We start from the raw sequence: 14,990 nt of genomic DNA on the forward strand, positions 1-14,990 counted from the left end.
CTTGAGGTCGGGGATTGTGATGACTCCAGAGGTTGTTTTATTGGACAGGATTCTTTTGGCTATCCTGGGTTTTTTGTTTTTCCATATGAAGTTGAGTATTATTCTTTCCCAAATCTGTGAAGAATTGTGTTGTTAATTTGATGGGAATTGCATTGAATCTGTAGATTGCTTTTGGTAAGATTGCCATTTTTACTATGTTAATCCTGTGTATCCATGAGCATGGGAGATCTTTCCATTTCCTGACATCTTCTTGAATTTCTTTTCTCAGGGTCTTAAAGTTCTTGTCATATAGGTCCTTCACATGCTTAGTTAGAGTTACCCCAATGTATTTTATATCATTTGTGGCTATTGTAAAAGGTGATGTATCTCTGATTTCCTTCTCAGCCTGTTTGTCTATTGTATATAGAAGGTCTACTGATTTTTTTGAGTTGATCTTGTATCCTGCTATGTTGCTGAAGGTTTTTATTAGCTGTAACTGTGCCTTGGTTGAATTTTTGGGAGTCACTCATGTATACTAACATGTCATCTGCAAATAGAGACATCTTGACTTCTTCCTTTCCAATTTGTATCCCCTTAATCTCTTTATGTTGTCTTATTGCTCTGGCTAGCACTTCAAGTACTACATTGAATAAGTAGGGGGAGAGGGAACAGCCTTGCCTTGTTCCTGATTTTAGTGGTATTGCTTTGAGTTTCTCTCCATTTAATTTGATGTTGGCTGTTGGCTTGCTGTAGATTGCCTTATTATGTTTAGGTATGTTCCCTCTATTCCTGATCGCTCCAAGACCTTTATCATGAAGGGGTGTTGGATTTTGTCAAATGCCTTTTCTGCATCTAGTAAGATGATCATGTGGTTTTTTCCTTTGAGTTTGTTTATATGGTGTATTACATTGACGGACTTTTGTGTGTTGAACCACCCTTGCATCCCTGGGATGAAGCCTACTTGATCATGGTGTATAATTATTTTCATGTGTTCCTTGAGTCTGTTTCCCAGAATTTTATTGAGTATTTTAGCATCAATATTCATGAAGGAGATCGGTCTGTAGTTCTCTTTCTTTGTTGCATCTTTGTTTGGTTTAGGAATCAGGGTAATTGTAGCCTCATAGAAGGAGTTTGGTAATTTACCTTCTGCTTCTATTGTGTGGAACAATTTAAAGAATATTGGTATTAAGTCTTCTTCAAAGAGCTTGTAGAATTCTGCAGTGAATCCATCAGGTCCAGGGCTTTTTTTGGTTGGGAGACTTTTAATGACTGATTCTATTTCCTTAGGGGTTATTGGACTATTTAAATGGTTTATCTGGTCTTGATTTAACTTAGGTATGTGGTACCTATCCAGAAAATTATCCATTTCTTTTAGATATTCCAGTTTTGTGGAGTAGAGGTTTTTGAAGTATGACCTGAATATTCTCTGGATTTCCTCATTGTCTGTTGTTATGGCCCCCTTTTCATCTCTGATTTTCTTAATTTAGATGCTGTCTCTCTGTCTTTTGGTTAGTCTGGATAAGGGCTTGTCTATCTTGTTGATCTTCTCAAAGAACCAACTCTTTGTTTCATTAACCCTTTGTATTGTTTTCTTTGTTTCTATTTTACTGATTTCAGCTCTCAATTTGATAATTTCCTGGAGTCTGTTCCTCCTGGGAGACTTTGCTTCTTCCTGTTCAAGGGCTTTCAGTTGTGCTGTCAAGTCACTAGCGTGAGATTTCTCCAGCTCCTTTATGTGGGCATTCAGTGCTATGAATTTCCCTCTTAGCACTGCTTTCATAGTATCCCATAAGTTTTGGTATGTGGTGTATTCATTTTCATTGATCTCTAGGAAGTCTTTAATTTCTTTCTTTATTTGGATCTTGTTAAGTATATTTTCTGTGTCTTTGAGTTGGTATTCTTCTCCTTTCTCTATCCCTATTATTCGTAGGTTTTGTCTTTTTATGGTGTCCCAAATTTCTTGGACATTTGGGTCATGACTTTGTTGGTTTTAGTGTTTTCTTTGACTAATGAATCTATTTCTTCTACTGTATCTTCAACACCAGAGATCCTCTCTTCCATCTCTTGCATTCTGTTGGCTAGACTTGCATCTGAAGTTCCTGTTTGTTTACTCAGATTTTCTATTTCCAACATTCTTTCTGCTAGTGTCTTCTTCATTTTTTCTATTTCCCTCTTCAGGTCCTGGATTGTCTCCCTTGCTTTTTCATGATTTTCATTCAAGGATTTATTGTTTTCTTCTTCTTTAATTGTCCTTTCCTCTAGGTTTTTATAGTGTTCTTCCCATCTTTTGTTTGTCTGTTCCTCTACTTTATTTTTGATTTCTTCTATATAAGGCTCTAGCCTCTTCATGATGTTACTTATAAGGTTGTTTACTTCTTCTTCTTCCATTCTGTGATGTTCAGGTCTAGCTGTTGGAGAAGGCCTATGTTCTGGTGATGCTGTATTGCTCTTTATTTTGTTGTATGTACTTTTGCCTTGATGTCTGCCCTTCTCCTCTTGTGTTCGTTCTTGGTCTTATCACTGTACTTGGTCCAGACAGAGATGACAGATTTAGGGAGCCTCTCTCTGGTCCAGATGGAAGCTCTGGGCCAGATGGGAGCACTGGTCCAGATGAGAGTGCTGGCTGGATAGGAGCTGGGGGGCTTGACTCTGAATCTTTGGAAGTCCTTGGGATCTCCTTATTTTGTCCAGATGGGAGCTCCTCTTGCCCAGATGGGAGTTCTTCTGCTCTCTCTGGTCCAGATGGGAGTTCCAGGGCAGGATGGAAGCTTGGGGCTGGTCTTGGAAAAGGGGAGCCTTCCCGCAGGGCCTGGTGATTGGCAGGAAACTGGGGCCAAGTCGGTCAGGTACTCCCAGTGTGGCCTGTCTCCAGAGGTGGGACCCAGGTGCAGTTGCCTGTTTGAGTATAACCCAGGCACTCACCTCTGGTCCAGATGGGAATTCTGGGTTGGATGAAAGCTGGGGGCTGCTCTCTGAGTCTCAGAAAGTGGCTGGGATCTGGGACAAATGGGTGTGTGGGCAGGGTGTGGAGACTGCAGTGTCTGCCTGCCGTCTTGGAAAAGGTGGCTCTGTGTTTCTTATTTAACAAGATGGTTACATCTACACCAACCTTCTACTGGCACCGCCTGTCATTTTTGGTGTACAACCTTGTTCCTGCTGCATTAGGGACAGCCTCTGCCCCGTGGATGGACATTGATGAGAGCCACATGTCCCATGGAAGCCTGCATGCTGCTTAATACATTGGAAGCCCTTTCAACCTCTTATCATGAATAATTTTAAACAGAAGTTGACAGGCTGCTATCATCAATACTGATATAAGTACCATTTATAGCAATGATTATTGACATTTTGATATTTTGATATATATGTGTGTGTGTATGTGTATATATGCACATGTTATTTGACAGGGCACTTGAGAGCTTGTTTGATACATAACACTTCAGTCAGTATTTCAGTGTCTATCATCTGAAATAGTCATTGCACAACAAAACAATACCATCATCTCTCTTAGAAAATTTAACAACTCTTTTCTCAGATTATGTGTGATCTTGCCTGTATGACCTCAGCCATTCTCAAAAAGTTTCTTATGGCTGTTCTGGTAAGCCATAGCCAGAAACATTTCATTTACTAATTAAATTATTCTATAAGTTCAGGCCATGCCTCCACAAGAGTGTCCTTATTTCAGAGTCAGGCTTCAAGTTCAGGAGTCCCCAAGGATGCCACTACTTCAAGTCAACTGTCTGCAGAGTCCCAGGATCCCATGAGCTTCTGGAATGACACACTGAACTAATGATTCTGCTCTATTAGAATTACAGTGTTTTTTTTTTTTTTATGTAGAAAGATACAAAGCAGAACTAAAGGGAGAGACACATCAGCTGAAGTCAGGGAGGGTCCCATAAAGGCAACTTCCATGGACGCAATGTATGCATCTCCTTCCCAGAATGTTAATGTGTCACACTATACAGAATAAGCCAACCAGGGGGGCACTCATCTGAGCTCTGATGTTCAGAGATTGACCAGGGTTCATTATATAGGTGTGAATGTTTGGTTGATAAGAGAGTGAACTCAGCCTTCAGCATCACTTCCCTACCAGGGTGAGCATCTCATGGCTCAAAGGCTCCATACTTTAATCACATGGTCAGTGTTTCTGAAATGATGAACTTCCTACATGAATTGTCTTGTTAGCATGAACTACGAAAGAGCTGATCAGCATAAAGCTTCATGGCCTACCATGATAAAACAGACTTCTCAATAGCTCCAGGAATTCCAAAGAATTAGAGAGGTCACCTCCCAATACCTGGTCAGAAGTCCAGAGAAAGTCTTTCTTCAACAGGTCAGGTATAAAATGATATGAATACAGATGTGGATGAACAGGAGAATGTGCACCATCACCGTCCCAGGCACTCCAACACTGCTTCATGACAGAACACATAGTGTACATGACAGACACCTAACACTAACCCTGTATTACACAAGCTTACTTCAATATCAGATATCAGTAAGGAACAAGTTTAAGTATTGTATTTATTTCATGTACATGAGTATTCTGTCCGTGTGTATGACTTTATGCTACAAGGGGATCAGATCCCGCTATAGTTGTTGTGAGCCACCATGTGGGGTGCTGGGAATTGAAGTCAGGACTTTTGGAAGAACAGCCAGTGTTCTTAACCACTGAGCCATCTCTCCAACAAGTTTTAGTATTTCATGCTTGTGTTGCAATGGTACCTCTTTTCTGCTGATGAGTCTAATGTTCTGTTTTGAAACCCAATAACATACATCTGCTGAGTAAACATGAAAGAGGTTAGGTGTAGATGCTATGGTGTTTCCCAGTGCTTTCACACTCCTCTATAGAAGGACTGTTCCAATGCCTTTGACCCGTCTTCCTTTATATAGAGTATGCTTTCAATCTCAATTGGCTGGTTTGTCCAGGTAACTTTCATTGGCCCATAGAATGAGGATGAATCTGATTCTCTAAATACAAGAGGCAACTACACATTCAATTTACAAGAAGGTGCTATTCTCTATGATCCTGGATCCCAAATAATATATGTAGAAAGATGCTGAACATAATTACAAAGACCCATAGGTCACTTAAGACTGTAGACACACTGAAGACATACACAAATGAGAAATATTTTTTGTTATAAGCCACTTGAGTGTTGTGCATGACTTATTGTAGTGCATGTGGGATATGATAACTTTAGAAATATATTTTGCTGAGAGGGCAAGAACTCTGAGAATCTGTGATTGGAGTGAAGTGGTGTGTAGGCATATTTATTACTATGAAAATACTCAATAGGTTAAATAACTATACACGACTTTATATTCTGTCATATCTGGTTTCTTTCCTTGCAGCACCTGAGTTACTTAGTAACTTACTGAATAAAGAATGGTGTAGGGATGACAAGGCAGATGACTGTAGAAGGGTCAGGTGTGGGGCAGCAATGGTCTGGTCCAGGGTCAGGGTGACCGTGCTGAGAGCTGGCCTGACAGCAGAACTGGAGCCCAAGCAGTGAGGGGATGTCAGCATGCTGGTGAGATAGTGTCTGGATTCAGGAGAGAGTCTCCAAGCAGCAGTCTGGTGTGAGACATCAGAGCCTGAGCGGTGAGGAGGACAGCTATACTACTGAATTGTCACTTGTAGGGAGTTTGTGCTCCAGCATGGTGAGGAGAGTGTCAACTCATTAGGTCACTTCCTGTGGGAGTCAGAACTGCAAATAGGTGAGCAGAGGGTCCTGATGGAGAAACTGGGCATTTGAAAGGGTGAGGGGGGCACCTGTGCCTGGTGAGGAGGTCACCTATGCATAGTATTGGCTCTATAGTGGGCTGGGATTCAGAGGCTCATATTGGTGAAAGGAGCTTCTTAGCATAGGATAGACCAGGCATGGGTAAAGTGTGTGTGTGTGTGTGTGTGTGTGTGTGTGTGTGTGTGTGTGTGTGTGTGTTGGGTGCTTGTATGCATGTTCATGCACATGCTGTTTGCTTGTTATGTGTATGAACATGGGAGTAGCTAGAGGAGATTTCAAGAAGGGAAGTGTTTGGAAGAACTGAACCTTGAGCACATGGGTATGACGTGGAATTCTTCTGCAGGAGGGACTCAAATGATTCCATTGTTAGTAGCTAATTTAACTTTCCCCTCTGGAATATTGTTGCGAGGCATTTACCCACTAACCTCACAGCTCTCCAGAGTTTTCTTGAGTGAGAGCAACAGGAGATAGTAGATAGAACGATTAGAAAGTGGAGATAAACAGATTGAAAATACAGAATAGCCTTGAGAGGGCCTGGAACCTATTCGAAGGGGTCATGGCTGTCTCTGCCCTAAGGTATTTATAGAAATGCCAAGGGGTAGAGCATAGGATCTCTCCACCATTCACCTCAGCACAGCCAAGTGCAGACCATCTCAGACATCTGCACTCAGGCCCCTGGTACCAATTATCCTCTATGCAGACCTGCTGGGTAAAGCCACTAGAAACCTGAAAATGGGCTCCCACATATTGTGATACATTAACTGTCCCAATTGTTCCCAACTGCTTTGTGAAACTGAAAGGCTCAAGGCTGCTGCTGTGCAGTGCAGGGATCAAAGGGAAGACAGGCATGAGGAGAGAGACAGCCTCCTCCCACAGCTGCTAACCAGAGCTGTGTCAGGATGTGGCCAGTGGCACAGAGAGTGGAGAGTGCCCAGGAGTGAGTTATGAAGACAGTGGGAAGCAGAGAGCTCAGAGGAGCAGCTTCAGAAGGACCAGGATGTGAGCTTTGCCTTCCCCCTGCAGGAGGCAACTAAGTTGGAAGTGGGAGACCAGACAATGGTGGGGGACCAATGGTCCTCTAGAATGTGTTGTCAGAACTTGCCTGTGGACTCAGTTAAAAATGATATGACCCTACAGTGACCCAGTGTTTACTCCTGTGGTCTGGTTTGCCAGAAACTATCTTTGCATGTGGAACTTCATGCCTGCACAGAGAGCAGAGAGCTCGGGTCTCAGGGCAGACTTCTCTAATGGTCTAGTTCCCCTTTCCTACTCCTTCCAGTAAATCTGTTGTTTTTGCATCAAAACATGCAATTTTTTTAAAAGATTTATTTATTTATGTGTACAGTGTTCTGCCTGCAGCCCAGAAGAGGGTGCCAGATCTCATTATACATGGTTGTGAGCCACCATGTGGTTCCTGGGACTTGCACTCATGATCTCTTGAAAAAGAGTCTTTGCTATTTTTTTTTTTTTTAGCTTAGAAACTTTTATTTTTTATTATTTTTGTTTAATTTTATAATTTAATTTAATTTTACATATCAGCCACGATTCCCTTGTCTTCCTCCTCCCCCCACTCTCCCAAAAACACCCCCATTTCCATCTCCTACATTCAGTGCCCTTAATCTCTGAGCCATGTCTCCAAACCCAAAACATGCTCTTTTTTTTCCTAAAAGCACTAGGCTTCAGACAATACTCTTTACACAAGTAATATTAGCAGATGCACAAAAGATGGTAGGGTGCCTTGGTTTCTGGAGATGCCTCATTGGTTTTTACTCACCCAGGTGCTTCTTCTGTACATCAGATGGAATTATCCAGGATTTACATCCCTTGCAATGTTACCCTCCACCTCTAAATTTATATTTTGATTCACAGTACACAGTCTGGGGTAGGGAGTGCAGCATCTAAAAATATCATGGTTCACCTCATCAGGACCTCCAACATGGTTTATTACAATTAGTTCAACCATGGTTCACTTCATCAGGACCGCCATTTATGGTGTATTACAATTAGTTCAACCATGGTTCATTTCATCAGGACCTCCATTCATCGTGTATTACAATTAGTTCAACCATGGTTCACTTTGTCTGGACCTCCATTCATGATTTTTCACAACTAGTTCAACAGGAATTGCAGTCAAGGAAGAAAAAAAAACTCTGTTTATTTAGTCCATATTAGGTCACAGTCCAATTTTCCAGGCCCTTTGTCTGAAGGTAATGTGTTTCAGGGAACTGGACCTCATGCTGCATACTCAGGACTCTCTGTGAAGTACTTCTCATCACCTAGCTGATAGCCTGACAATTTGCTGTTTCTTGTGTAGGGAAAGTTTTTTGTAGTGTGTATTTTTGTTATTTTTTTTTAAAAAAATTATTCTTTTCTCATATAATATATCCTGACCATAGCTTCCCCTCCCTCTACTCCTCCCAGGTCTCCCGCTACTTTCCTCTCCCCCCAGATCCATTGCTCCTCTGTTCCTGTTCAAAAAAAGAGCAAGCCTATGAGGGATATCAATTGAACTCAGCAAAACAGATATAATAAGACTAGGAACAAATCCAAATATTAGGTCTCGATGAGGAAACCTACTAGGAGGAGAAGTGTCCTAAGAGCAGGCAAAAGAGACAGAGACACCCGATGCCCTCTGTTAGGAGTCCCACAACAACCCCAAGCTGAACAACCCCAGCTTGTATGTTGAGGGCCAAGTGCAGAACCATGATGGTTCTGTGATAGCAGCTTGAGTCTCTGGGAGCCCTGTGAGTCCCGCTAGCTGGTTCTTAGGATCTATTTTAAAGAAGGGATGGCACACATCTTCGGAGGACAGGGAAAGATTTGTTCTCAACACATTTTCAGAAAACATGTATATTAACAAGAGGCTCAGGAATAAATTTGATTGCTCAGACATGGATGCAGACTCTCCTCTAGATAAGAAAGCATTGTCTGCTGCTCCTAGTGAGTGATGATGTAAAGGACAGAGACAGATGATCTTAGCTGCTGGCCATGCCTCTGGGTCACTGGAGTGTCAACCAAGTGTGCTGCCTGTAGACAGATGTGAAAGGTTGTACAATGGATTGTACAATGGATAAGAGAAGGTAATGTCTTCTACCATCTAGAGAAAATCCCACTTCCTATGTTATTGTACCTTTTCTACATATAAACACACATAAATATGTATAACAAATTGCTTCAAAGTTAAACCATGTCATACTGATTTCCTCCTCTATCGGGTGACATGTCATAGTCTATTGACATCCAGGTGTTGAGTAGTTTCTTTCACTCTCTCTTTCCTGTGATAGGGACAGAACCCAGGACCTCACCCATGGTTTGGAAGTATTGTAACTCTTCTGGAAGTGTTGACTAAAAATGTGGGGACTGTAGTATAAAATGTGACTTCTTGACTATTGCACATTTGAAGTTGGAAGCAAGGTGGAAGACTTTAAGAGTATATAATAAAATAATATGCAATCATAATAAAACTGATAGAGATATAATGATATAGAAAAATGTTCATCCAGATGTTTTGGCACAAACCTATAGTCACAAAACTCAGGAGGTTGAGAGAGGGGATTCTGTGAGATTGAGGTAAGCTTGGACAACATAATGAATTCAAGGTCTGCCTGAGGTAAATACCAAGATCCTCTCTAAAAATCAAAACAAAAAAATCATTAAAAAATTCATGAGGAAAAAATTAAAATAAAAAGATAATCAGAAATCAGTATTTATGAGGTTCCAGTTATGGAAAATGTAAAAGCTATAACTTGTTGGAAAGATTCCTATCAAAATACTGACAAATATTATTCTTTTTTATATTTCACATAATTTCTTTATTGAATCTTCAGGAATCTCACATCCTGTACCCCAGGTCTGCTCACCTTCCAGTCCCTCCATATCCTCTGCTCCCCTGTATAGCAGCCCCCCAAATGAAAATTTTAAAAAATCAAATCAAACCAAATCAAACAAAGCAAGCAAACAAACAAACAAAAGGAAAAACTAACAACCCCCCACCCCCAATGAACCAAACAAAAACAAAACAAAATAAAATGCTCTTCTCTCCTTCATCTTTCTTGCCTTCCCAACACCTCTTCATTCGTCCTAGAGGCACTGGGAGCCTCAATGTGTCACACAGTGTACCCTTTTGTCCAATCAGCTTTACTTTCAAATGTTCATTGCAATGAATCACTAGTCTGGTCAAGGCCTCTGGTTTCAGGTATGCTATCATCACTAGATCCTCACCCAAACTCCTCTTGGATATCCCAAGGGTGTCCTGTGTCATGGAGATCCTGCAGTTATTGTTCCACAGGACCAGTACCTACACAAACTCCAGCACGCCCTAGATGGAGAAGATGTTAGGGTGAGCCAACCCCAGACCCAGCTGTGGGCCCGAGTGATAGTTGAGCTGTGGCCACTCCAGGCCACTGGGGCCTCCTGCCTCAGGTGAGGGGTGTGGCCTGCTCCTCTATACCCATGTCACCAGGCTCAGCTCTTCCTGTCCCATGGTGAGGTGCTGTGTGATGTCCTGTATGCTATGAATATGTGTTGATCTCATTTGTTGATAATAAAAGCTGGTTTGGCCTATAGTCATGAAGAATAATTCTGGGCGGGAAAGCAAAACACAGATACAGGGAGAAGGAGGGCAGAGTCTGGGAAGACATTAGCCAGCATCCAAGGAAGCAAGACTTGTAGAAAATGAGGTAACAAGCCATGAACCGTGTGGCAAAGTATAGACAAGAAATATGGGTTAAATTAAATTTGAGAGGTAGCTAGTAACAAATGTGAGACATTGGCCTAATTAATATAAGCCTCTGAGTGGTAATTTGGAAAGAGATTGCCTGGTATAATCAATCCTACAGGACAGAAAGCTCCTCTTCAATTTAGAGTCTGGGGTGAGGCTATCTCTTCCAATTGTAGGGAGACAGCTCTCCCATGAGGGCTGGGGCCACCATATGCTGCAGCACCCAGTGCAGGGCAGGGCCAGCTATCTATGGCCAGGAAAAGGCAGGTCTGGCTCAGCATGGCCCTCTGATTCCATCACACTTGGTTCCCATGGCTCCCTGGGCCACAGACATCAACACACACCTTAGCTGCCACAGAACCGGGGACCCAGACATGGCCCTTGGCAGCAGCTTGCGCTTTTGGATGACATCCTGACTGGATGGAAGAACAGGCCACTCAAATCAGGATGGCTCTGGTGGTGACATGGCCCCCAGACATCAACAAGACCACAGATTATTATGAACCTACACCAGGCTTCTGTGTAACCTTTGATGGGAACACAGACTTTGGCTGCAGTGGGACCATGGACCCTGTCATAGTACTTGGTAGCAGCCCAGGTCTAGATGTCACCATGGCCCCACCTGGCAATGCAGACTACCAGTCAGGAATGGCCCTAGTGGCAGCATGGCTGTCAGACACCAACACTGCTTCAGCTAGCAGCCCAGACCCCAGGAATCTGCATGGCCCTTGTGGCAACAGGAGCTACAGACATCAACACAGACTGTGGCTGTAGTAGGGTCACAGACCCAGACATGGCCCAAGCTCATGGACATCACAATGGCACCAGATAGCAGTTTTTGCCACTTAGAATTGTATGGCCCTGGATGCAGCATGGCCTCTAGACTCCAATAAGGCCACAGGTTGCTTCCCAGATCCAAGGCTTCTCTGTTGCCCCTGTTGATCACATGGGCCACAGTCTTCAACACAGACCCTGGCTGCAGTAGGACCATGGACCCAGATATGGTCTCCTGCAGCACCCTGGGTCTGGATGTCACCATGTTTCTAGGTAGTGGCACAGGCCACCCACATCTGCATGGCCTCAGCATTAGCGCAGTCCCTGGACAACAACACAGTACCAGGTGGGTGCTCAGACCCCAGGGATCTGCATGGCTCTCATGGATAACAACATAGACCCTGGCTGCAGCAGTGTCATGAACCCGTACATGTTGCCCTGGTCCCGGATGTCACCATGGCACAATATAGCAGTATGTGCCACTTATACCTGTATGGCCCTGGATGCAGCATGGCCCCTGGACACCAGCATGGTCCCAGGCAGCCAATCAGACTCCAGGCAACCACATGGTCCTCTTTGCAACAGAAGCCACAGAGAATAACTCAGACCCTGGCTGCTGTATGCCCACGGCCTGAGACATGGCCTTCAGAAGCATCACAGCCCTGGTCAACACCATGGCCCCAGGTGGCAACACTGGCCACCAAGATCAGCATGGCTCTGGTGGCTACATGGCTCTTGAACCCCCACGTGGCCACTGGTGGCAGTTCCAGACATTAGGCATCCTTGTGCACTTTGGTGGCAACTTGGGCCATAGATGGGCATACAGACCCTGGCCGTGTTAGGTCTATAACTCAGACATGGCTCTTAGCAGCAGCTGGTCTTGGAAATCACCATGGCCTAGGTAGCAGGAAGGCCTCCCACCAGGTCACTTCCTCCATGCCCTTTCTTTCCACAGCGCATGAACCACTCCACCTCTCTTTCACTCTCATTTCTCCACCACATACTTGCTCATCGTAATGGGACCCACCTGCCTGCTGCCTTGAGGGGCTGGGTGGGCCAGTGGTTTTCTTCCCCGCACAGGTCTTGAGGACCCATGTAGCACACATCTTAAAAGGTCTTATTAATGCAAATAAACCTAGAGCAAGGTATTGGGGTGAATTCTGAATGATCAGAGAAACAGAGCAAGGCACAGCCACCTCACCTTGCTAATTCCTCAACTGATCCTGTTTCCTCGGACTGGAAGCCTCTGAGTCCTCATCCAAATGGATCTCAGCTGAACTGCTGCTAATAGCCTAGAAGCTTAACCAGGCCTAGTTCTTCATCCTCACACCTTAAATACCTCGCGGCTTCCTGCCTCACTTCCTGAGATTAAAGGCTCTTGTTACCATGCCTGGTCGTTTCCAGTATGGCTTTGAACTCACAGTGATCCAGATGGATCTCTGCCTCTGGAATGCTAGGATTAAAGGTGTGTGTGCATCCATTTTCTGGCCTCTATATCTAGTGGCTGTTCTGTTCTCTGACCCCAAATCAGTTTATTAGGGTGCACAATATTTTGGGGAACACAATATCACCACATTTCCCCTGTTTTGTCTAAAATTAAAAAAGGTTATAACTAATACAAGAAAAAAACTACATCCACTAAGCATATACAATATATACAGTCAAGAGTTACTTTAACAATGTCTACTCCATTAACATTGGACAGATTCAGACAAAAATATTTTCATTACTTATACTATTTAAAACAAGTAGTTCCTTTTTAAAAGTAGATTCAATAATCTCCCTTTTATCTTATTATATCTATATTCTCTCTTTTCAGAGTAGATCCAATGATCTACCCTTTTCTATATCTTCTTTTTTCTTTTTCTTTTTTTAAACAAGAACTCTGAATCTAATCTCCTTGTTCAGCTTTTTTCCTGACCATTAACAATTAACAACTTGTAACCAACCATTGTAAACAATGACAATTATCCATAACCCATGGAATGACCAAAAAACCACTCACCCCACCTCTTAGGAATGTGAGCATTGTTTTTCTTAAAATTACTTCCTGCTTTCTGGGGGCAAAGACATCTTTAGGGGATCCTGAAAAGAAAAATTTTGGGTTAATTGTCAAGTCCTGTATCATTTGTCCAGTCTCTGCATAATGGGAAAGTGCAGGGGTGTCACAAGTCCTTGTTCAAGTAGTCCAGGGTGCCCTTTGGGTGGCTTGTACCTGCTTGAGAAGGATGGCCAACAAGAGTGTTTCTTATTTATTTATTTTATCATAAATATTTTCGACATTTTCTTTTTATTGAAACTAGATTCTTTTCTCATACAATGTATCCTGATTATAGTTTCTCCCCCTCTACTCCTCCCAGTTCCCCCTGACTAAACCTGCCCTCCAGACCCATTCCCTTTTTGTCTCATTAAAAAAAAACTGGTATCTAAGAGAGAAACCAAATATGACAAAATAAACTATGATAAGATGACACAAAAATCATCACACTGGAGTTGGGCAATGTAACAGGAGGAAAAGAGCCCCAAGAGCTGGCAGAAGAGTCAAAGACCCACCCATTCTCACATTCAGGAGTGCCATACTAACTCACACTAAGCTGAAACCTGTAATAGCCATGCAGAGGACCCAGTGCAGACCTGTGTTGGACCTATGCTTGTTGCTTCAGTCTCTGCCTTCTCTGTGCCTGACTCAGTTGATTCAGAGGCCCTTGATCTCCTGCTGTTCCCAACCCCTCAGGTGCTTACACTCTTTCTGCCTCTTCCTCTATGGGGTTCCCTGAGGAAATGAGTATTCTTTACATCAGGAATGAGGGATTTTATATATATTGTAATGTTTCTCTAACTAGAGTGATTATTTGCTATTATTTCCAGCATCATGTTATTAGTGGTTATCATGCACAGAAGGAGAAGAATTAGGAGAAAGAAGAGGAAATAGAAACAGAGCTCAAGACATGAATTTGGTTTGTCTTTCAGCTCTTCTAAAGAATATCATGAGTCATGAAAGTTGTCATAGATTCTCCAAGGTCCACCTCACCTCATTCACAATCTATTTACTGCTGTTGACAATCTTATTCTCCATTGTTCTGATCCGTAAGTATGACAGTGGGACAAGTAAACACAGAGAAGGAAAGAGACCCATTAGACAGACGGCAACCCAGGAATCTGAGACAGAACTCTGGAGAAATAGATTGTGGTGATATATTGTGTACCCCAATAAAGCTTGCCTAGGGATCAGATGACAAAGCCAGCCACTATATTAAACATAGTGGTCAGGTAGTGGTAGCACTTGGCCTTTAACCCTAGCATTCTGGAGGCAGATCCATGCAGATCTCTGAGTTCAAGACCACACTGGGAACAGAGCCAGGCATGATGACACATGCCTTGATCCCAGCACTAGGAAGGAAGGAAGATGGCAGGGCACAGAAAGGTGTATAAGCCGCGAGTAAACAGGAAGTCTCTCTTATGAGGCTGAGGATATCATAGAGGGAAGAACATGCTTGACTTGTTCTGTTTCTCTGATCTTTCAATTTTTCACCCAAATATTTGGCTCTGGGTGGTTTTAATAAGATATTTTAAGATTCATGTTTTATTAGATGACATTGGGGATTTTTCTCTGTTTCAGAATAACTCTTTTGTAAAAGTCCTTCATTCTCAGTAGAGAAGTAAGTATGGGTTTTTTGGCGTCACAGAGTAAAATCCTGGGGCTTCTGTGTTAGGCTCCAGTAATGAGGACAAACCTGTATTTCCTCATCAACAGGATTTGGATGCATAGA

Source organism: Onychomys torridus, chromosome 3, assembly GCF_903995425.1.
Source record: "Onychomys torridus chromosome 3, mOncTor1.1, whole genome shotgun sequence".
NCBI lineage: Eukaryota > Metazoa > Chordata > Mammalia > Rodentia > Cricetidae > Onychomys > Onychomys torridus.